The following is a 23,628-nucleotide window of genomic DNA, read 5'->3' as shown; positions in this document are numbered from 1 at the left end:
CGCGGCGGGCGCGCGCCTCGGCGGGCGCGCGCCCGCCCGCGATAGGCTCGCAAGTCAGTGACAGGCGAGTGACGTACCGATACGTCACTCTGCCTGGCCGGGGCTGACCGCCGCAGTATATAGTCGTGCGGCGGTCGGCAACCGGTTAAAATCCTGGCGTGCCATCATCCAAAACTGATCTGGCCAGTAACACACCTCCTGTATTACAGTGCTATAGCCAGCAGCAGTAATCAATAGATGAACTTCAGTACAACCATCCCTGCCAATAGACGGATTGCAATTCAGCCGCTTCATCAGTCCAAATCTGTCTATGGCCGGCTCTAGAGTACCAAAATTTGGCACCAAAATTGTTAAAAGTAATTAAAACCCACCGGCCATGTCACCTAGAAAATAAAAACCCTGTAAGCCTAGAGGCAACCCTATTAACCACTTTACCACCGGAGGATTTTGCTGTCTTACGTCCAGGCCACTTTTTGCGATTCTGCACTGTGCGACTTTAACTGACAATTGCGCGGTCGTGCGACGCCGTACCCAAACGAAATTTACATCCTTTTTTTCCCACAAACAGAGCTTCCTTTTGGTGGTATTTGATCACCTGTGCGATTTTTACTTTTTGTGCTATAAACAAAAAAACAGCGTAAATTTTGAAAAAATAACAATATTTTTCACATTTTTTTTATATGAAATTCCTCCCAAAAAAATGTAAAAATCTAATTTTTTTAAAAAATTTTGGCCAATTTGTTTTCTGCTACCTATGTTTGGTAAAAAAAAATCACAATAAGCGTATTTTGATTGGTTTGCGCAAAAGTTATTGCGTTTACTAACTAAGGGAAAGATTTCTGTCATTTTTGGTGTTTTTTTTTTTAACGAGTAATGGCGGCGATCTGCGTTTTTTTTTTTTTTTTGCGGGACTGCGACATTGCGGCGGACAGATAGGACCCTTGACTGACATTTTTGACACTTTTGGGGGTACCAGTGACATTACTACAGTAATCAGTGCTATAAATATGCACTGTTACTGTAAAAATTACACTGGCAGGGAAGGGGTTAATTTTATTGGAGAGGGAGGGGTTAATGTATGCCTGGTGCTTACTAACGTGTGTGGGGGGAGGTGACTGAGTGACACAGGGACAGATCGCAGGTTCAGCTATGCTGAATTCTGTAATCTGTCACTGTCTGTCACTTAGGAGATCCGCCCGCTTTGTTTACACAAGCGGGCGGATCTCCAGATTCGATTCCCCGACGATCGGGGAAGAGCAGCGGCGATCGCTGCTGCTCCTCTCCTGGCCCCGACTCCCGCTGTGACTGAATACAGCGGGAGCGAGCCTCCGGCGGCGCGCGAGCGCCGCCCACAAGGGGAGGAGTCCAACGACGTAGGTCTACGTCGCTGGACGGAATCGAGCCACTTTGCCGCAGTACACTCAACGTGACTGGTCGGCAAGTGGTTAAACATTGTTAAAAAAGAAAAGGCACATTAAATTATAATCAGTACTCCAACCAAAGATCCACTTATTCACTGCAGGTCCTCCAGGCATCTATGTGTATGTACTAAGGACACTTCAGGGAAAGTCAATTGATTCATAAAAAGAGTTTCTGTTTTCATGCACGAGGTTGGATTATATTATTGGACAATGCCTTAAAGGAGCCATAAATGATATACTTGGAAAGACCCTCCATAGAGTAGGACAACCTTTCTCAATCCTTTCAACACGGAGGAACCCTTGAAATAATGTTTTGATCTCAGGGAACCCCTGTAAAAATGACTATATCTATAACCAGTGCTGGGACAAGTACATCTAGAGCCCAGGGCAAACATGCCAAACGTCGCCCCCCCCAAGGTGTATGAGCATTATGTGTCAGCAAAAATCACCCCCTCCCCGCAAAAACTGAGCACTAATCTGCATGCTTTTCCCTAAGCATAAATTCCCCCTCCTTTCAGTGCAAATCCACCCCCCCTCCTGAAATCCCCACTCCCAGCACAAATCTTTGCCCCCACCCCCCGTTCCCCAAATCCTCCCAGCCCAAATGCCACTACCCCCCCCCCAAGAAAAAAATCACCCCTCCTAACACAAATCTTTGCCCCCACCCCCCGTTTCCCAAATCCTCCCAGCCCAAATGCCCCTACCCCCCCAAAAAAAATCACCCCTCCTCCAACCCTTCTACCCCCTAAAATTTCCCCTCCTAATACATGTCTAGAACACGGCGTGACCCCGATCTCGGTAAAGAGCCGATGACTTTACGCATGTCCAATTACAGCCCATCACATGCAAACACGGAAGTGCCGTTTATCGGCTCTTCTCGCCTCACACTGACAGAGTGTGAGGGGAGGAGAGCTGATCAACCTGTACCTGTACAGGTAATAAGGGCACTGATTATAAGTGCAGCCCCAGCAGTACCCATCAAGGACACCAATCAGTGCCCATCAGTGATGCTAGTCAGTGCTGCTCTTCAGTGCCCATCAGTGCCTGCTTATCAGTGCCGCCCGTTAGTGCTCATCAGTCCCGCCTTCCATTGCCCATCAGTGCTGCATATCAGTGCCCCTTACCAGTGCCCATTAGTGTGACATATTAGTGAATCCTCATCAGTGCCCTTCAGTGTCGATTTAATCAGTGCCCATCAGTGCTCCATATCAGTGCCACCTACCAGTGCCCATCAGTGTGACATATTAGTGACTCCTCATCAGTGCCATCTAATCAGTGCCCTTCAGTGTCGCCTCATCGGTGCCCATCAGTGCAGCCTATCGGTGCAGCCTCATGAGCACACATCAGAAAAATTACTTATTTACAAAATTTCTTGACAGAATCTAAGAAAACGTTTTTTTTTTTTTTCAAAACATTCGGTCTTTTTTAGTTTTTTTCCTGGTCAGGAAGGGGGTGAAAGTGCTCGGTATTGAAGCGGTTAAGGTAAGTTTATATTGGATTGTCAAATATATTTATTGTTTGTGTAGCACTACCCCAATAAGGGGCTGCAATTGTTTTATTGAGGGGGATAATAACTTAGCTGGGGTTAGGGATTATGGGATGTCCAACTTGACAATAACAAAAAAAACGGGGGACAACTTCTTCCCTATACACAGCTTCACTTAAACCTCCTGCACAGCTTGACTTGGTCCTCTATAGCGCTCCGCTTGACTTACTCTGCAGAACTTCAATTGATTTATTCTTTTTTTAAACCAACAGTCTCTTGTTAGCTCAGCAAAAGCCCCTTAAAGGCTAGGAACTCTCAGTCCCTTGGAAAAGTAGCACATGTTGAGTGAACTGCATCCTAGAACACCTCCAACTCCCTTGTAGACCCTAGTCCCAGCTCTACTTCTTGCAGGAAATTCTAGACCACCTGGTCGCCTCTTCACTAGCCCACCTGGCTGCTTCTTTTTCCTAGTCTACCTGACTGACACTCTTTACCAATCTACCCAACTGACTTAATGGAGATCTCCAGGGGCAAGGTTTGATGAAGACTAAGCACACCACCATCTTCAAGAGAGACCTGCTGCATGTGGCTTTCTCTTCCGTTGTCTGTCCCTGCACTGTGATGATCTAGTCGCTCTGTCCTTCCTACTCCCACTGCCTCTCAGGAAAGCCTCCTCCAACTTCTTCCGTGGTAGGATCCTTCCCAGCCAGCCACCTGAGCTTCCCCGGCAGGGGTCCTTCAAGGGCCACCAACAGTCTCCCTCAGCACTGCATCTCCATCTTCCACCTGACTCCTCTCCCAGCATGACCTATGTGGCAGTCTCTCCCGTTGTCTGTCCCTGTACTGTGCTGATGTAGTCGCTCTGTCCTTCCTACTCCCACTGCCTCTCAGGAAAGCCTCCTTCAACTTTTTTCCGTGGTAGCATCCTTCCTGGCCAGCCACCTGAGCTTCCCCGGAAGGATCCCTTCAAGGGCCACCAACACTCTCCCTCAGCACTGCATCTCCATCTTCCACCTGACTCCTCTCCCAGCATGACCTATGTCTATTTAGGGGCTCACTTAGTTCCCTGCCAGGCCCAACTCTTGGGGATTGGCTAAGGGCCCCTAAATATGCGAAACACCCCCTCCTCATCCCCGCCCACAAGTTCCAGAATGTTCTCCAACTTTCCAGAGCCAGGGGGAGGCACCAGAGGGCTGTCTGTATGAGTCATGCTGGCTCAACCTCTAATAACTTTGACTGAATTATAGACATACTGGTTAAGCATGAGTGGGAGTATAGTTTGCCTACTCTCATTCTGGTAGCACACACTAGAATAGAGGGTGCTACATTTGCATTGTAATTACACTGGTGATGTTATAAAGTGAAAACATATGCTGTGACTTTAGAACTCCTTTAATATTCAAATTCACAATAATGCAGGTTCGGTATGTTCCAAGAGTAAAGCTGACCATCCACATATAGATTTTTTCTGTTCAGCCAAGAATTCAAACAGATTCCTCCATCCATGCTACCCAGCATGGGTGGATGATTCTCCTGCAGCGGCAAAGTACAGCCCGGAGCAAAATATCAAAGAGATAGGCGAAGGGCTAGCATGGCTGGGCCAGCAGTGGAATTGTCCTAGTAGGGGTTAACAAGTCAGGCAGTTCGTGGGGGTTTCTCTTCTATTGGCCAATGTGAGTTAAGGGGAGAGGCTGTAGAGGGGGGAGTTAGCTCACTGCAGTTTTTCCCGTGCATCAGTTCAGCGTGGGTGGAGGAGCATTCCTGCCCGCCCACCCCTACATTGGAATGTCTTTTGATGTGCTTGTTTGCTGATTTTATGGTTGGGGGTCTTTGGAGGTGTTTCTGGTAAAACCTGCTGTACTTATCAGCTGAGGGACCCATCTAAGGTATGGAGTCACCTGGGGAATGCCAGTTAATAGATGGGTTAACTGGTAGTTTAAATTGGGAGGTATCTGCTGTGTGTTGAGGTCATCCCCGAGCCGGTGGTGCGGCTGGGGACAGTTAAGAGTTACACAGATACAAAAATGGTACTTGATATTTGGGGCCTCCAAAGATCGGCAACCTTATGTTATCTTTTATTATACTATTTTGGTTCCTGTTGTAAGGATCTCTGTTGCTGTGAAGAAGGAGCGCGGCTGCCTGCCCCTCGGCAGCACAAACGCTCGGAAACGCGTTGCATCCTTGTGACGTCATCCACATGCTATTGCTGACCAAGCCTCGTTTCCAACCTAAGGACTTCAGCGATTCGCTCCCGCTCTAGCTCCGCCGTTACTGTCGGCTACAGTGAAGAGGAGACCAGTCCCCGAGGGATGGCAGCACGGACCGGATGACTTCTCTCCCACTGACCGATCTTGGAATTTCCCAGGAGGGTTTATGCTATGTGCTTTTTTGACACGCACAGATGTGAGTGCATAATTTTACTAAATAAATGTGTTTTAATAGTCCGCACTTAGAGGCGCCTGTTTCTCTTCTTTTTATTTATATTTTTGTTACTGGTTAATAAATGGCCACGTTGGCCAATTTTACTCCAATAACGGTGTCCGCGTATTTATTGCAGGAAGTTTATTTTAGGGGTTGGGATTTGGGATAACGGTTATGGTAAGTGTCATAATTACATCTGGGGTGCCTTAGTCATGTATTTTGATAGCCAGTCCTCTCAGACTCCTTCAATTTTTCATTTAAGGAATGTCAGGCAGGAGGTGGCCAAGGCCGACAGGGCTACCCACTGAGCGCTTTGCCGCTGGTTCATCAGGAACCGGACAGAATTCGACAGTGTATGACCAGCATAGGACCTCTGCCGTAGGAGAAGGTCCTTTATCATAAGGCTTCAATCCCTTTCTCATATGGCCTAAAGCATTTAACCACTTGCCGACTGCTCACTAGAGCACTACTGCGGCAAAGTGGCTCGATAATGTCTGACGACATAGACCTACGTCGCCAGACATTCCCCTTTCTCGGCGGCGCGCGCGCGGCGCCGGAGGCTCGCCCCTGCTGTATTCAGTAACAGCGGGAGTCGGGCCAGGGGAGGAGCAGCGGCGATCGCCGCTGCTCTTCCCCGATCGTCGGGGAATCGAGTGTGGAGATCCGCCTGCTTGTGTAAACAAAGCGGGCGGATCTCCTAAGTGACAGGCAGGGTCAGATTGCAGGGCTCAGCATAGCTGAACATGCTATCTGTCCTTGTGTCACTCAGACCCCTCCCCCACACACGTTAGTAAGCACCAGGCATACATTAACCCCTCCCTCTCCAATAAAATTAACCCCTTCCCTGCCAGGGTCATTTTTACAGACACAGTGCATATATATAGCACTGATTACTGCAGTAATGACACTGGTACACCCAAAAGTGTCAAAAATGTCAGTCAAGGGTCTGATCTGTCCACCGCAATGTCGCAGTCCCGCAAAAAAAATCGCAGATCGCCGCCATTACTCGTTAAAAAAAAAAAGCACCAAAAATGACAAAAATCTTTCCCTTAGTTAGTAAACGCAATAACTTTTGCGCAAACCAATCAAAATACGCTTATTGTGATTTTTTTTTTACCAAACATAGGTAGCCGAAAACAAATTGGCCAAAAATTTTAAAAAAATTAGATTTTTACATTTTTTGGGGGGGGGGAATTTCATATAAAAAAATGTGAAAAATATTGTTATTTTTTTCAAAATGTATGCTCTTTTTTTGTTTATAGCGCAAAAAGTAAAAATCGCACAGGTGATCAAATACCAACAAAAGAAAGCTCTGTTTGTGGGAAAAAAAGGACGTAAATTTCGTTTGGGTACGGCGTCGCACGACCGCGCAATTGTCAGTTAAAGTCGCACAGCGCCGAATCGCAAAAAGTGGCCCAGACGTAAGACAGCAAAATCCTCCAGTGGTAAAGTGGTTAAACATGTATCTTAATCCCTTAACGCCGACGTAACGCAAATTTGCGTCCTTCGGCTTCAAAGGGTTGTACCCCGTATACCTTTTTTTTTTTTTAGAGCGGACAGTCGGCTTTCTTGTGATAACAACCGATGAGGCTAAGCAGCAGCTCAGTCATTATCACAAGCAGTGGGAATTGAAGGTGATGGGAAATCCAAAAGTTTTAGCTTGCAAGAGTCCTCTAATGAAGAGAATGGGTGGTTTGGGATTTTCTTTACTCTGGAGAGGTTTCTTCCCCCTTCCTGTCATGTTTCCTGGACATTTGGAAGTGGTGTAAGGTAATTGATGCACAATATACTATTGAAATTTAATTTTCTTTCCCTAAAGTTGGGCTATAATTATTCATTATACTGTGCAAAAAAAAAAGTTTTGATTTTGGAGATACTTTGGTGATTGCCAAATACGTCATCAGAATAAAATTTTGGGTGTTTATTATTTATTAAAGGTATACTTACCGGCCATAGATCTGCTTGGATGGAAACTATTGGCTGGCCTGTGGCTGCATCTTTACTTCCTCGGTTTCTAAGCACAGAGAACCCCTTCTACTATACATTCTGCTCCACAAAATCTAGCCACTTTATTTGCCCACCAGTGCCAATTGAAAAACCCAGCAGGTATGAAGGAGCCTTAGGAACCCTACCTTCTGACAACTGCTCTGTCCAAAACAATAATTTGTATCAGCAACCTCCAAACTGTGGCCCATGGGCTGTATGTGGCTTCTTGCTTGCCTTTATTTGAACAACCCCCCCCCCCCCCCGAAACCAACAGTGGGGCATCATTTTTTCCTCCGACACCAATGATGGGCCACTATTCCACCTACTGACACCAACAATGGAGCACCATATCTCCCATTGACACCAATGATGGGGCACCATTCATCCCACTGATTACAATGATGGGGCACCTTTTCCTCCCACTGACACCAATGATGGGGCACTATTCCTCTCACTGACACCAATGATGGAGCACCATTCCTCTCACTGACACCAATGATGGGGGACCATTCCTCTCACTGACACCAATGATGGGGGACCATTCCTCCCACTGACTCCAATGATGGAGCACCATTCCTCCCACTGACACCAATGATGGGGCACCATTCCTCCCACTGACACCAATGATGGGGCACCATTCCTCCCAATGACTCCAATGATGAAGCACCATTCCTCCCAATGACTCCAATGATGAAGCACCATTTCTCCCACTGACTCCAATGATCGCGCACTATTCCTCCCACTGACTCCAATGATGGGGCACTATGCCTCCCACTGACCAATCATGGGGCACTTTTCCTCCCACTGATACCAATGATGGGGAACTATTGCTCCCACTGACCAATGATGGGGCACGATTTCTCCCACTGACTCCAATGATCGCGCACTATTCCTTCCACTGACTCCAATGATGGGGCACTATGCCTCCCACTGACCAATCATGGGGCACTTTTCCTCCCACTGATACCAATGATGGGGAACTATTGCTCCCACTGACCAACGATGAGGAATGATTCCTCCCACTGACACCAATGATGGGGCACGATTCCTCCCACTGACTCCAATGATGGGGCACTATGCCTCCCACTGACCAATCATGGGGCACTTTCCTCCCACTGATACCAATGATGGGGCACTATTCCTCTCACTGACTCCAATGATGGGGCACTATGCCTCCCACTGACCAATGATGGGGCACTATTGATCTTTTATTGAAAAGAATCAAGCAACATATTTTATACAAAAGTAAAAAACAGAACTATAGTACAATATTCCAACAGAAAACAAAGGAATTCACATCCATGTGCAGAATATATACAATATATACATAATCCACTTCCAACATTCTTAGAAAACTATTTACATAAAGCAGCAGAGAGGGCCTAAGAGGCACAACCCATCACCTATGTATGCAGCCATTTATCAAAAACTGAGCATTAAGAAAAAATCTAGGGTGATAAGAGACAGAAAGCCACACCCGGGAAAGAGACTCCTGGCAGTCAGGGAGGCTTGAAACCCCTCCACGCCTTCAGCCAAGCCCTCTGACCCCACTTGTCTCTCTCAAGCGCCCGAATCTTCCCCACCTCATGCAGAATGTCACACACCACCACCTGAACAGGAAGGATTTTACGCCGAAGGGTGACCTGACACCGTGCGTTCCATGTGTAATAACGGACTACTAAACTAACTAAAAAAAGTGTATCCAAACAAAAGCCCCCACCAGTATTGAATGCTCCGTACACCCACTCAGCATAACCCAGCCTGGAGAGGAAAGGAACACAGAGGGCCCGCCCAACCTGTTTGTATACCTCTATGTTAAAAGGGCAACGAAGCAGAAAATGGTCCATAGTCTCCTCCTCACCTGTACATTCCTCCCGAGGACAACCACGATCCATCCCACTGCGGAATTTCAAATTGCCCCGAACATAGAGCCTCCCGTGGAAGCACAACCAGGCCAGATCCCTGAATTTAAGGGGGATTCTAGCCAAATTAATCAATCTTAACCCTTCCCTCAAAATTGGGCCTGGGCAATCCCTTAAGGCCAGTGGGTCATGAAAGACTTCACTCAAGACTCGGCTCATAAGGACTTTCCTCGGAGCGGATCTGAGATCTTCAGCCGACAGTCGCCACTGCCGCAGCAACTTCAGACACGGAGCGACATAAGCTGGGAGCTGACCACGATGACCCCTGAGATTCTTCACTTGGCCACCTTCTTCCCAAAGTCGCAGAAAAGGCCTAAACCAAGATCTAAACATGCCTGCCCATCCAGGAGGTTCCACTGCAAGCATACTACCAATGTTAAACTTGAGAAATAGCAGTGAAAAGAAAAGAACGGGGTTGACCATACCTAAGCCACCCTCCCTCCTGGATAGATAGGTGACATTCCTCTTGATGGGGTTCAGTCTGTTCCCCCACAGCATCTGGAAGAACACACTATAGATCCTAGCATAGAGAGAGACTGGCAAGATGCAGACAGGGCTGACATACAAGAAGATCGGTATCAGGTAAGTCTTAATCAGATCAACCCTTTCCCTCAGAGATAACTTCCATCTCTTCCAGCTGACCACCTTAGTATTGGCAACTTCCAGCCTGCCTTCCCAGTTTTTGAGGCCATAATCGCCAGGTCCAAATTCAATGCCTAATATCTTAATTTTTTCCTGGGGCACTGGAAAAGTGTCCGGGAGATCAAACCCCTCACCTTCCTTTCCCATCCAAAAAACTTCACTCTTTTCCTGATTGATCTTGGAGCCTGATGCTTCAGAGTACCGTGATGTCAGAGAGACCACCTCCTCCGCTTCATCTGTCCCAGTGACAATCACTGACACATCATCCGCATAGGCAACAACCCTCAAAGGCGGCTCACCCGGGATTCCCACTGGTACCCCACACAACATGCTGCTCTCTAGCCTCCTGATGAAGGGGTCGATTGCAAACACATAGAGCAGGGGACTCAGCGGACAACCCTGGCGCACCCCAGAACCAACCTCAAAGGACTGTCCAACCCAACCATTAACAAGAGGGAAGCTTTCTGCCCCCTTATACAAAACTTTTAACCAATCGACAAAACCACCCGGCAGACCGTACTTACTAAAGAGCAACCACAGGTACTCATGGTTGACACGATCGAAAGCCTTTGCCTGATCCAATGCCAGTAGATACTTTCCCCAGCCTGCAGCCCTGCACTGCTCCAAGGCCTCCCGGACAGCTAAAACCGCTGTGAAGGTGCTCCTACCCTGGATCGAACAGTGCTGATGGCGAGAAAGCAAAGACTCTGCTACTGCCGATAGGCGCCAGAAAAGTATCTTCGCCAGCACCTTTCTATCGACATTGAGAAGGCTGATGGGGCGCCAATTCTCAATCATCGAAGGATCTTTACCTTTTGAAAGAAGAATCACAGCTGAGTGTCTCATGGAAGGGGGAAGCACCCCCTCCGCAAGACAACTGTTAAAAACCTCTACCAAATGTGGGGCCAGAATAGACTTAAAGGCTTTGTAAAACTCAGCCGTCAGACCATCCGGTCCAGGTGACTTCTTGATGGCAAGCTGTTCAATTGCCCTCGTCACCTCTTCAACTGTGATCTCTTCTGTCAAATTCATCAAAGGGACATCTCCACCATTTAGACCTGGAATAGAGTCCAAAAAGCTTTCCATCTTGTCTCGGTCAAGCTCCTTCCTCCCAAGAAGTTCAGCATAAAAAGACCTCACGACCTCCAGGATCCCTGACCTGGACTTTGTCAAGGAACCTGTACTATCCTTAAGGCCAACGACCATCTTAACAGCTACACCCTGTTTGCAGTTCTGGTAAGGGTCAGGCGAGTGGTATTTCCCATAGTCCCGCTCCAGAACCAAAGAGGTATGCCGGTCATATTGACACTTCCTGAGGAGGATTTTCACTTCAGAGATTGCCCCAGGATCACCTCCTCTCGAGACAAGAATATCCAGCTTCCTCCGCAAACGTTGGTAGGTCATGTATTTATTAAACTGTTTTTTATTGGCTAGGCCCCTGAAGAATCCAGCAATCCTCTTTTTGGTCAGCTCCCACCACTCAGCCTTGCTGCTACAAAAGTCCAGGATGGTCACCTGTGCCTGAAAGAATTCCTCAAAGGATTGTCTAACATGTTCTTCCTCAAGGAGAGTCGAATTTAATCTCCAGATGCCTTTGCCCCTCTGAGGGAAATCTGAAGCATTCAAGACCACAGATAGCATACAGTGATCAGAGAACTCCACCGCCTGCACCACTGGGGGTGAGAAAGCAGAGGCCTCCTTCAAAAAAAACCTATCTATCCTACTCTGACTATTACCTCGATGAAAGGTGAACCCTGTGTCATCCGGGAGGTGCTTAATGTGCACATCCACAAGACCAGCATCCCTAACCATACTATTTAAAAAAACGCTATCATATCCCAGCCGGTCATTGAAGTCCTTCCTGTCCTTGGGCCTAGTCACAGTATTAAAGTCACCTCCAAAAACCACTTGCCGGGATGTAAAAAGAAATGGCTTGATCCTTGTAAAAAGGCATTTTCTGTCCCACTTTGTGTGCGGCCCATAAATATTAATTAGGCGCAGGTCCTGCCCTCCCACAAGAACGTCTAAGACCATACATCTCCCAATCTCCACCTCAATAACCCGCCGGACAGTTACCATGCCGGTTTTAAACAACACCGCCACCCCGCCGTAAGGCTCGGCCGCAAGAGACCAGTAAGATGGACCATACCTCCACTCTCTCTTGGCCATATGAATATCTGCCAAGGAGGTGAGCCTAGTCTCCTGCAAAAATAAAATTTCAGCATCTAATTGGCTGAACAAAAATAAGGCCATAGAACGAGCTCTTACCGACTTAATGCTGGCGACATTTATTGTCACCACTTTTAACGGAGGGGGAACCGCCATTTGGGTTATTGGGTGGATTGCTTCTTAGCTCCCCTCTGCTGCTCATCACCAGAAGCCTCTCTCTTTCTTGAAGCCTCCTCCAACTCCATTTCAATTTCTGAATTCTGCTCAGAAGAATCCCCAGATGAGGAGATATCCCAAGCAGAAGCCCTAGAACGGTTGGAGACAGTCACTGAGGCATCCTGTCCCTGTTCCGTCCTCACCGTCTGTCTCTTCCGCCTCACAACCTTCCTTCTCTCCTCCAGGTACTGAAGGTCAGATTCAGAGATGCTTTCATCTCTTGTTTTCTTCTTCTTCTTTGAAGTCTTCACAGAAGACTTCTTTACAGAGGAAGCCGCAGCAGCACCCTTTTTGGTACCCTCTACCACTCCTGGTGGGTGGGGGGCTTTTTTAAGGTCACACTTAGGAAGGGAAGACTGATCGGGAATAACTGACTCAGGGGGCACAGACTTGGCAGATTCTGACACAAGAGGAGCCGGTACAGTAGGCTGGGGGGACACAGGGACAGACACAGAAGGAAAACTTACAGATACAGGAGGGGTGGGCACAGGGACTAGGGAGGGATCCTGCACAAGACCAGGGGGGTCAGTCACCGCAGAGGAGGGTGGTACAACAGGGGCCTCATCCTCCATCCTGTCCAGCCTTAACAGATCATCTATCACCTCTCTATCCATATTATGCCAGGCTTCAGGACATCGGCTGTAGGGGTGGCCAAGGCGCAGGCACAGGTTGCACCTTATCGCCTGGGTGCAGTCCCTGGCCACATGACCCTGTCCCCGACACACTGAACAGATCAGTGCTGAACAAGAGGAGCTAAAATGCCCCTTTTCTCCACAGCGGTGACACAGTTTAGGCTGACCGGGATAAAAAATAGTCATCCTATCCCTCCCTATAAAAGCAGAGGAGGGCAGGTGACGGACAACATTCCCATCCCTAGCCAACCTGACCGTTACCGACCAACCCCCGGTCCAGATGCCACGCTCATCATGAATTTTATCCGGCCTGGTCAAAACATCCCCATAATTTTTCAACCAGACCTCTAAGTCCCGAGCAGGAACACTCTCATTTGTAAGGACAATAGTAATTTTCTTTACTGTTGACCTTTGCGAAACTGCCACTGGCACCAGACCTTCCCATTCGGGTCTTGACCTGCACCGAGCCATATATCGTTCCCAGAACAAGTCAAGACCCTCTGGTCTGGTGAAACTAACTGTGTATTCCCGGCTTCCAGCCACATGTATCAGGGCATATAGGTCATTAGCCCCAAAACCCATATCTAAGATCAGGTCCACCACCATACGCCTTGCTAGAGGGACTGCACCACCTTCCCATTTAAGGAGGACTACGTTCCGCCTTGGACCCCCAGCAGAAGCCATAGATCCAATACCAGATCCAATGGTGCTCATAGTGGCAGCCTGCGAGGGAAAACCCTGATTAGAAGCGGAGCTCCTCCTTGATTGTATTCCTGGCTTGGTGATATTGCCAGGAGCACAGCTTACCACCTGTGCAAATGTAGGTTTTTTAGGGCCAAGACCCCACACTGATGTCACATTATCAGGTACACTACTATTATTATTTTTACCAGCTTGGCCTAAACAAGCAGCATTATCAGTTCCACATATAATGGTGGGATCCACCATGCCTGCAATGTTATTAGGGATAACTGTTTCTGATGCAGTACCAGATGTTTCCTGCTGCTGCGCTGTAGAGTCCTGTTCAACAGTGACTGAAATAGTTTTAAGCTCAGCAGAAGGGGGGTTAATCGGCTCTTCTGGGTTTTGTGGTTCTTCAGCAGAAATGTCATTTTTTAAACACAACTTTTCCTGTTTAGAGACATCAGCAGCAGGCACAACATTGCTGAGCATAGGGGAATCACCCGGAGTGTCATTAGGAAACCCATCATTAGGCAAGGTGCTAAAAGGCACAAAAACTGTTTTATCTGTAAGCTGGGGCTTTATATACTTTACTTTATCAGGCACACTCTCAGGTAAGTCCTCCACATCACCAAACACCAGCTGATCTTCCTGCATTGGAGACTCCATTACCTGTATAACTTTCAACATGCCTCCTGAGCCCTGAGATGGCAATGGGCTGCTTACCTCACCTTGAGGGGGAAGGGGGTCAGAACTAGGGGTCTCCTCCTCCACCTCCATCTTTGCAAACCTCCGTTCATTGCAAAACTTCTCCCTGAAGGGACCATCCCTGCCTTCCATCATGGCCACGATAGTTTCTTGATGATCCACACGGACCTTAGCTAATTGGACCTCTGAATCCATGGATCCGCGGTTCTTGCTGAACAAGCCTTCACGCTGCTTTCTCAGGCGCTTTAAATCCGCTCTAAGCTTGTAGAGCTTGTCTCTCTCCTTATTGAGGACTTTGATCCCGGCCACCACTCGCTCCCGAATGGATCCAGCATCTTCATCCTCACCAGGTGCAGAGAGATCACCAACCACGGGCTGCACAGGAGCAGGGGTGCCATCCATCCGCCCAGGGGATGTCTGAGAGCCTCCAGCAGGAGAGGCCCCGCTGGCCTCCATGGCTTCCCCAGAAGGGGGCCAGGAGAGCTGGGAGGGATTTCACCTCACACCCTCTTACACAGATCACCTGGAGCAGCAACAGACACACAGCCAGAGAACCTTCCAGCAGCCACACCCGAAGCTGAATGATGGGAAACGACTCCTCCCACTGACAGCAATGATGGGACACTATTCCTCCCACTGACACCAATGATAGGACACTATTCCTCCCACTGACACCAGTGATAGAGCACTATTCCTTCCACTGACACCAGTGATGGAGCACTATTCCTTCCACTGACACCAATGATGGGACACTATTCCTCCCACTGACACCAGTGATAGAGCACTATTCCTTCCACTGACACCAGTGATGGAGCACTATTCCTTCCACTGACACCAATGATAGGACACTATTCCTCCCACTGACACCAGTGATAGAGCACTATTCCTTCCACTGACACCAGTGATGGAGCACTATTCCTTCCACTGACACCAATGATGGGACACTATTCCTCCCACTGACACCAGTGATGGAGCACTATTCCTTCCACTGACACCAATGATGGGGCACTATTCCTTCCACTGACACCAACTATGGGGCACTCATATCGACCCCCCTGAAGTCTGATGGACCGTAAACTGGCCCTTTGTTTAGAAAGTTTGGAGACCCCTGATTTATATGCTGTATTCTTAAAGGTACATTTCTCAGCCCTAGAAGGACACAAGTTATGGAGGACTGAGGGAGAGATTGCAAATTGACTCGAAAAAGAGGGGGCAGCTGGGAGCTACAATACACCTACACTGAGCGGTCAGCTCTTCCTGACTGCTGTCCATCCTTCGCTCTCTGTATTCAGGATATCTCACCCCCTGCAGCTTCTTTCTGCCTCCTGATCCATACAGCCTCCTCTTATTGCATGGACAGTTGGCTGGGGTTAGAGGTCCTCCACTAGCCTTGTGTATACTGCTGGCTTTAGTGTGTTTGCGAGTCACTGAGAGCCGGACCATGTGTCAGCTAATGCTTCCCCCCCCAGGGGTCAGGGCTGCCCCATCCACCTGCGGCCAGCTGTTGCAGCCCTTTAGCTTGCAGTAAATGGGCATGGTAATTAGGGCGTGGGGCTGCACTCCGACCTCTGGGGGAGGGGAGGGAAGAGAAGACTCAGACTGTACACCAGCACCGCATACTGTATAAATGCCATTGTACAAGATCAACAAAGATCACTGATGTGCAGGAACCCATAGGGACTTATCCTCCATCACTGGTGGTGCCGGCCCATCCAGCATTAACCACTTCTGGACCGGAAGGATTTGGCCCGTTAATGACCAGGCCATATTTTGCGATTCGGCACTGCGTTATTTTAACGGACAATTGCATGGTCGTGCGACGCTGTACCTAAATAAAATTGGTGTCCTTTTTTTCCCATAAATAGAGCTTTCTTTTGGTGGTATCTGATCACCTCTGCGATTTTTATTTATTGCGCTTTATAAGCAAAAAAAGAGCATAAATTTTGAAAAAATAACAATATTTTTCACATTTTCCTATATGAAATTATATGAAAAAAAAAGAGCGACAATTCTGAAAAAAAAAAACACTATATTTTTCACATTCTGCTATATAACATTCCCAAAAAAAAAAAAAAATGTAAAAATCAAAATTTTTTTATATTTTTGGCCAATTTGTTTTCTGCTACATATTTTTGCTAAAAAAAAAAAAAAATCGCAATAAGCGTATTTTCATTGGTTTGCGCAAACGTTATCGCGTCTATTAACTACGGGAAAGATTTATGTATTTTTTTGTTTTTTTACTAGTAATGGCGGCGATCTGCGATTTTTAGCGGGACTGCGACATTGCGGCGGACAGATCAGACCCCTAACTGACATTTTTGACACTTTTGGGGGGACCAGTGACATTACTACAGTAATCAGTGCTAAAAATTATTATTATTATTATTTCAGGTACTTATATAGCGCTGTCAATTTACGCAGGGCTTTAAATATACATTGCACATTCATATCAGTCCCTGCCCTTTAACCACTTGCCGACCGCCGCACGACTATTTACTGTGGCAGTCAGCCCCTCACAGGCAGAGCGATGTAGTACTACGTCGCTAGCCTGTGAGGGTCTGGGGAGTGAGCGCGCGCCGCCGGAGGCACACTCCCGCTCCCGAGTTGTCACGGACCCCCCCGCGCATGTGACCGGCGCACCCGATCGTCCGCCGGTCACTCGCGATTGTCAGTGGAGAGGGAGAAAGGCAGGCGGCTAGTGTAAACAAGCCGTCTGTCATTCTCCCCTGTGTAGGAATAGTGATCATATGGTTCTACTATGTAGGACCGTTGATCACTGTTCCTACAGCTCAAGCCACAGCCAATCACAGTTAGAATCACGCCCCTAGGGACACACATAGCCCCTCCTTCTCCAATAAATTTAACCCCTTCACTGCCAGTGTAATTTTACAGTAACAATGCATATGTATAGCACTGATTACTGTAGTAATGTCACTGGTAACCCCAAAAGTGTCAAAAATGTCAGTCAAGGGTCTGATCCGTCCGCCCCAATGTAGCAGTACCGCAAAAAAAATCGCAGATCGCCGTCATTACACGTTAAAAAAAAAAAAAAAAAATGACAAAAATCTTTCCCTTTGTTAGTAAACGCAATAACTTTTGCGCAAACCAATCAAAATAAGCTTTTTGCAATTTTTTTTTTTTTTTTTACCAAAACATATGTAGCATAAAACAAATTGGCCGAAAATGCTAAAAAATTTAGATTTTTACATTTTTTTGGGGGGGGAATTTCATATAAAAAAAATGTGAAAAATATTGTTATTTTTGCAAAATTGACGCTCTTTTTTTTTTTTTTATAGCGCATGATCAAAAAATCGCACAGGTGATCAAATACCACCAAAAGAAAGCTCTGTTTGTGGTAAAAAAAGGACGTCAAATTCGTTTAGGTACAGCGTCGCACGAACGCGCAATTGTCCGTTAAAGTCATGCAGTGCCGAATCGCAAAATAGGCCCTGGTCAGGAAGGGGGTAAAATCTTCTGGGGCTTAAGTGGTTTAATGCACTAACAAATTATAGCCACACTCCAGCTAATACTTTATTAACCTCTTCAGCCCCGGAAGGTTTACCCAGCTTCATGACCTGGCCATTTTTTGCGATACGGCACTGCGTTCATTTAACGGACAATTGTGCGGTGGTGCGACGCTGTACCCAAATAAAAGCGATGTCCTTTTTTCCCCACAAACAGAGCTTTCTTTTGGTGGTATTTGATCACCTCTGCGGTTTTTTTTTACTGCACTATAAACAAAAAAAGAGCAACAAATTTGAAAAAAAAAAAAAAAAAACAATATTTTTTACTTTCTGCTATAAAAAATATCCAATAAAAAATGTAAAAAATCGAATTTCTTCATCAATTTAGACCTATGTATTCTGCTACATATTTTTGGTAAAGCAGAATCCCAATAAGCGTATATTGATTGGTTTGCGCAAATGTTATAGTGTCTACAAACTATGGGATATTTTTTGCGAAATTTTTATTTATTTATTTTACTAGTAATTGAGGCGATTAGCGACTTATAGCGGGACTGCGACATTGCGGCAGACAAATCGGACCCCTAAGTGACACTTTTTTGGGGCCAGTGACACTAATATAGTGATCAGTGCTAAACAATATGCATTGTTACTGTACTAATCACAGTGGCAGGGAAGGGGTTAACACCAGGGGCAATCAAAGGGTTAGGTGTTTCCCTAGGGGGTGCTTTCTAACTGTGTGGGGAATGGACTCACTGGATGAACACTGTTCATCCCTGTCAGAACGGCGATCTGCCTTGTTCTGCCTCTCCCGGGGATGATCGCAGGTGGCCGGTGGACATCGGGTCAAAGGGTTAAATGTGTCCCTAGTGCAGTGTTGGGGAACCTTGGCACCCCAGATGTTTTGGAACTACGTTTCCCATGATGCTTATGCACTCTGCAGTGTAGTTGAGCTTAATGGGAAATGTAGTTCCAAAACATCTGGGGTGCCAATGTTCCCCATCACTGCCCTAGGGAGTGCTTTCTAACTGTGTGGGGGTTGCTCTGATTGGGGAAAGACAGAGACCTGTGTTCCTGCTTAGCAGAAACACAAGATCTCCATCTTCTCCCCTGTCAGAACGGTGATCTGCCTTGTGTACATAGGCAGACCGTCGTTCTGCCCCTCTCTGGATCGATCGCGAGAGGCCAATGGACATTGGGTTCACTGGACCCACTGATTGGCTCCTCCTATGTCCAATCGGGTCTCCGGTGATGCGCACACGCCCCCTAGGGTCTGTTGCATGAAATGACGTACAGGTATAGGATTTGGTGCAATAGAGCCAAACTGCTGGAGGAAGTGAGGGAACATCTCCAACGGGAACATGGACAGCAGTAAATAAACTTTTTTTTTGTAGTTTAGGGAAAAGTTTAACCCCTATCAGCTTTTCATGGCTTACATTCCAATGAGAAGAGGGCTCTGGATACAGCAGATTCCATAGATCCGCTATCAAGTCATATGTAATACCCGACATTAGAGATGGGCACAAGCTTTCCTACTGTTCTCCAGTAATGGGTCCTACATCTCTCTCCCATCTATGCACAACCATACAGGGATAACCTTTAAGAAAATCCAATAAGAGCAGGGATTTTTTTAGGGGGAACGCGGGGGAACGCAGTTACCCCGCCTCCAGCACTGAATGGGGTGCTGGGGTTTGCTGGAGGGTCCATTGATCCTGACTGCTGGAGGATCTGTTGTCACTGGGAGGATCATTTGTTGCTGGGGAGGTCTATTGTTGCTGGTGGGAGATACATTTTTGGTGGGGGGGGGGGGGATCTTATGTTGCTAGGGGGTGAATTGTTGCTTGGAGGGATTTACTGTTGAGTAGGGGTCTATTGTTGCTGGCTGCTGCAGAGTCTTTTGATTCTGGCTGCTGGGAGATCTACTGTATTGTTACTGGCAGAGGTTTATTGTTGCTGGTAGGGGAACCTATTGCTACTGGTACGGATCTTATATTGCTAGGGGGTTAACTGTTTTTGGAAGGGATCCACTGTTCATGGAGGGGTCTATGGTGCTGGTTGCTAAAGTGTCTATTGATGCTGGCTGCTGGGAGTTCTATTGTATTGTTACATTGAGGGTTTATTTCACTAGGGGGAATCTATTGTTGTTGAGGGTATTTTGTTGCTGGGGGGATGTATTGTTGCTGGGGGGGGGGGGGTTATCTATTGTTGCTGGGGCTGAATATATGATTGCTGGGGGGGAACTATTGTTGCTCATGGGACCTATTGTTGCTCAGGGATTGTGTTTCTAGGGGGATCTAGTGTTGTTGGGGCTCTATTGTTGCTTAGGGGGATCTATTGTTGCTGGCTGCAGATGCTCATGCTCGGGGGTGGGTAGGGGTCGGGGATGGAGACAAGGTATATATGATTGCTGGGGGGATCTATTGTTGCTCATGGGGTCTATTGTTGCTCAGATATTGTGTTTCTAGGGGGATCTAGTGTTGTTGGGGGGCTCTATTGTTGCTTAGGGGGATCTATTGTTGCTGGCTGCAGATGCTCATGCTCGGAGGTGGGATGGGGATGGAGACAAGGTATATATGATTGCTGGGGGGATCTCTTGTTGCTCATGGGACCTATTGTTGCTCAGGAATTGTGTTTCTAGGGGGATCTAGTGTTGTTGGGGGGATCTATTGTTGCTGACTGCAGATGCTCATGCTCGGAGGTGGGTACGGGATGGAGACAAGGTATATATGATTGCTGGGGGATCTATTGTTGCTCATGGGACCTATTGTTGCTCAAAGATTGTGTTTCTAGGGGGATCTAGTGTTGTTGGGGGCTCTATTGTTGCTTGGGGGATCTATTGTTGCAGATGCTCATGCTCGGAGGTGGGTCGGGGATGGAGACAAGGTATATATGATTGCTGGGGGGATCTATTGTTGCTCATGGGACCTATTGTTGCTCAGGGATTGTGTTTCTAGGGGGATCTAGTGTTGTTGGGGGGCTCTATTGTTGCTTAGGGGAATCTATTGTTGCTGGCTGCAGATGCTCATGCTCGGGGTGGGTAGGGGTCGGGGATGGAGACAAGGTATATATGATTGCTGGGGGGATCTATTGTTGCTCATGGGATCTATTGTTGCTCAGATATTGTGTTTCTAGGGGGATCTAGTGTTGTTGGGGGGCTCTATTGTTGCTTGGGGGGATCTATTGTTTCTGGCTGCAGATGCTCATGCTCGGAGGTGGGTAGGGGATGGAGACAAGGTATATATGATTGCTGGGGGATCTATTGTTGCTCATGGGACCTATTGTTGCTCAGGGATTGTGTTTCTAGGGGGATCTAGTGTTGTTGGGGGGCTCTATTGTTGCTTAGGGGGATCTATTGTTGCTGGCTGCAGATGCTCATGCTCGGAGGCGGGTAGGGGATGGAGACAAGGTATATATGATTGCTGGGGGGATCTATTGTTGCTCATGGGACCTATTGTTGCTCAGGGATTGTGTTTCTAGGGGGATCTAGTGTTGTTGGGGGGCTCTATTGTTGCTTAGGGGATCTATTGTTGCTGGCTGCAGTTGCTCATGCTCTGAGGTGGGTAGGGGATGGAGACAAGGTATATATGATTGCTGGTGGGATCTATTGTTGCTCATGGGACCTATTGTTGCTCAGGGATTGTGTTTCTAGGGGGATCTAGTGTTGTTGGGGGGGCTCTATTGTAGCTTGGGGGGATCTATTGTTTCTGGCTGCAGATGCTCATGCTCGGAGGTGGGTAGGGGATTGAGACAAGGTATATATGATTTCTGGGGGGATCTATTGTTTCTGGCTGCATATGCTAATGCTCGGAGGTGGGTAGGGGATGGACACAAGGTGGGACTCGGAAAAGGGGGGGGGGGTACCTGCACCTGTTCTCTGAAAAAAAAAAAAGCCCTGATAAGGAGCATATTATAAGAATTATATATAAAGCCTTTGGTGGATGTAGTGTTTTGCATAAGATTAACAAAAGCAGTAGGGCTAATGTATCTGTGATCTCTCCAAACATCATGGAATCCAATGTCAAGCAAAAGGACAGCCGGCAACACTGTAAATCTTCCAATTCTTTATTGTCACACCTCAGTGAGTAAAAGAGACAAGGCGACTAACGCGTTTCGGCAATGAGCCTTGGTCATAGCACCTGGTAAATGGAAACGTCCATCAGGTGCACAGGCTGCGGATATCTCTCCAAACAGCATGGAATCCAATGTCAAGCAAAAGGACAGCTGGCAACTCTGTAAATCTTCCAATTCTTTATTGTCACACCTCAGTGAGTAAAAGAGACAAGGTGACTAACGCGTTTCGGCAATGAGCCTTGGTCATAGCACCTGGAAACGTCCATCAGGTGCACAGGCTGCAGTGATCTCTCCAAACGTCATGGAATCCAATGTCAAACAAAAGGACAGCCGGCAACTCTGTAAATCTTCCAATTCTTTATTGTCACACCTCAGTGTGTAAAAGAGACAAGGCGACTAACGCGTTTCGGCGATGAGCCTTGGTCATAGCACCTGGTAAATGGAAACGTCCATCAGGTGCACAGGCTGCGGTGATCTCTCCAAACATCATGGAATCCAATGTCAAGCAAAAGGACAGCCGGAAACTCTGTAAATCTTCCTATTCTTTATTGTCACACCTCAGTGAGTAAAAGAGACAAGGTGGCTAACGCGTTTCGGCAATGAGCCTTGGTCACAGCACTGCCGAAACGCGTTAGCCACCTTGTCTATTTTACTCACTGAGGTGTGACAATAAAGAATTGGAAGATTTACAGAGTTGCCGGCTGTTCCATTACTGGTTTTAGTAATAACTTAAGCTGTGAAGGTCAGGTGCAGACCAGCACAGAGCCCACTCAGACTCCTGCAGCAGATGATGCAAGTCGGAAAAGGAGGGTGGGCACATCGCTGGTATCATCCACAAGAAACATTATTGGAGACCGCTAAGACAGAGAATGGTTCTGCCATGGTATTCTGCCTGAACAGTCTCCAATAAAGTCTCTTGTGGATGACACCAGCACTGTGCGACCCTCGTTTTCAACTGGCATTAAATTGTATTATTCTCAGGGCTTTTTTTCAGCAGGAACGTGGGGGAACGCAGTTCCGGCACCTCCAGTACTGAATGTATGCCTTGGCAAAGGGTTCTCAGGTGTGCTGGAGGGTCTACTGATGCTGGCTGCTGGGGGATCTATTGTTGCTGGAGGGGATCTATTTTTGCATGCCAATCTATTGTTGCTGGTGGAGGATCTTTTGTTACTGGGGGTTAATTGTTGCTGGAAGGGATCTACTTTTTAGGGAGGGGTCCATTGATGCTTGCTGCTGGAGAGTCCATTGATGCTTGCTGCTGGAGAGTCCATTGATGCTTGCTGCTGGGGGGTCTATTGTTGATTGCTGGGGTGGGTCTATTGTTGCTGGATGGGGGGTCTATTGCTGCTGGCTGTGGGGAACAATTTTATTACTTTTCTTGTTATCATTACCAAATTCCATACTACAAAATGATACTTGGCCCTATATTCTCCAAAAGGGGCTGTACTGGGAGCTGGGTAGGGGGGTGGAGACAAGGGTCAGTGCTCGGAGGTGGGTAGGGGGCGGAGACACAAAGTGACTTAGAACGGGGGAGTTCCTGCACCTATTCTCTGAGGAAAAAAAAGCCCTGATTATTCTTATAATAATTATAAGCAGATGTCCAGAGCACCTCACCCCCCCCCCCCCCCTGCATCAGATGCCATTAGCTTCCCCACCATCAGAAGTCAAGAGTCCCCCACCCTCCCTTACATCACAGTGCACCCCTATTACCTTGTGTTGTTGCTTGGAAGAAGCTAAGGGCGGAGCTATGTAGCAGGGTCTGGAGGAGGGCTGGAGATAGCTGCCGGAATCTGCTGAATGCTGAAACCA

The sequence above is a fragment of the Pelophylax lessonae genome, assembly GCF_965119305.1.
Source record: "Pelophylax lessonae genome assembly, chromosome: 13".
In the NCBI taxonomy this organism is placed as follows: Eukaryota; Metazoa; Chordata; class Amphibia; order Anura; family Ranidae; genus Pelophylax; species Pelophylax lessonae.
The sequence above is the reverse complement of the archived record's forward strand: the minus strand, read 5'-3'. Positions refer to the sequence as shown.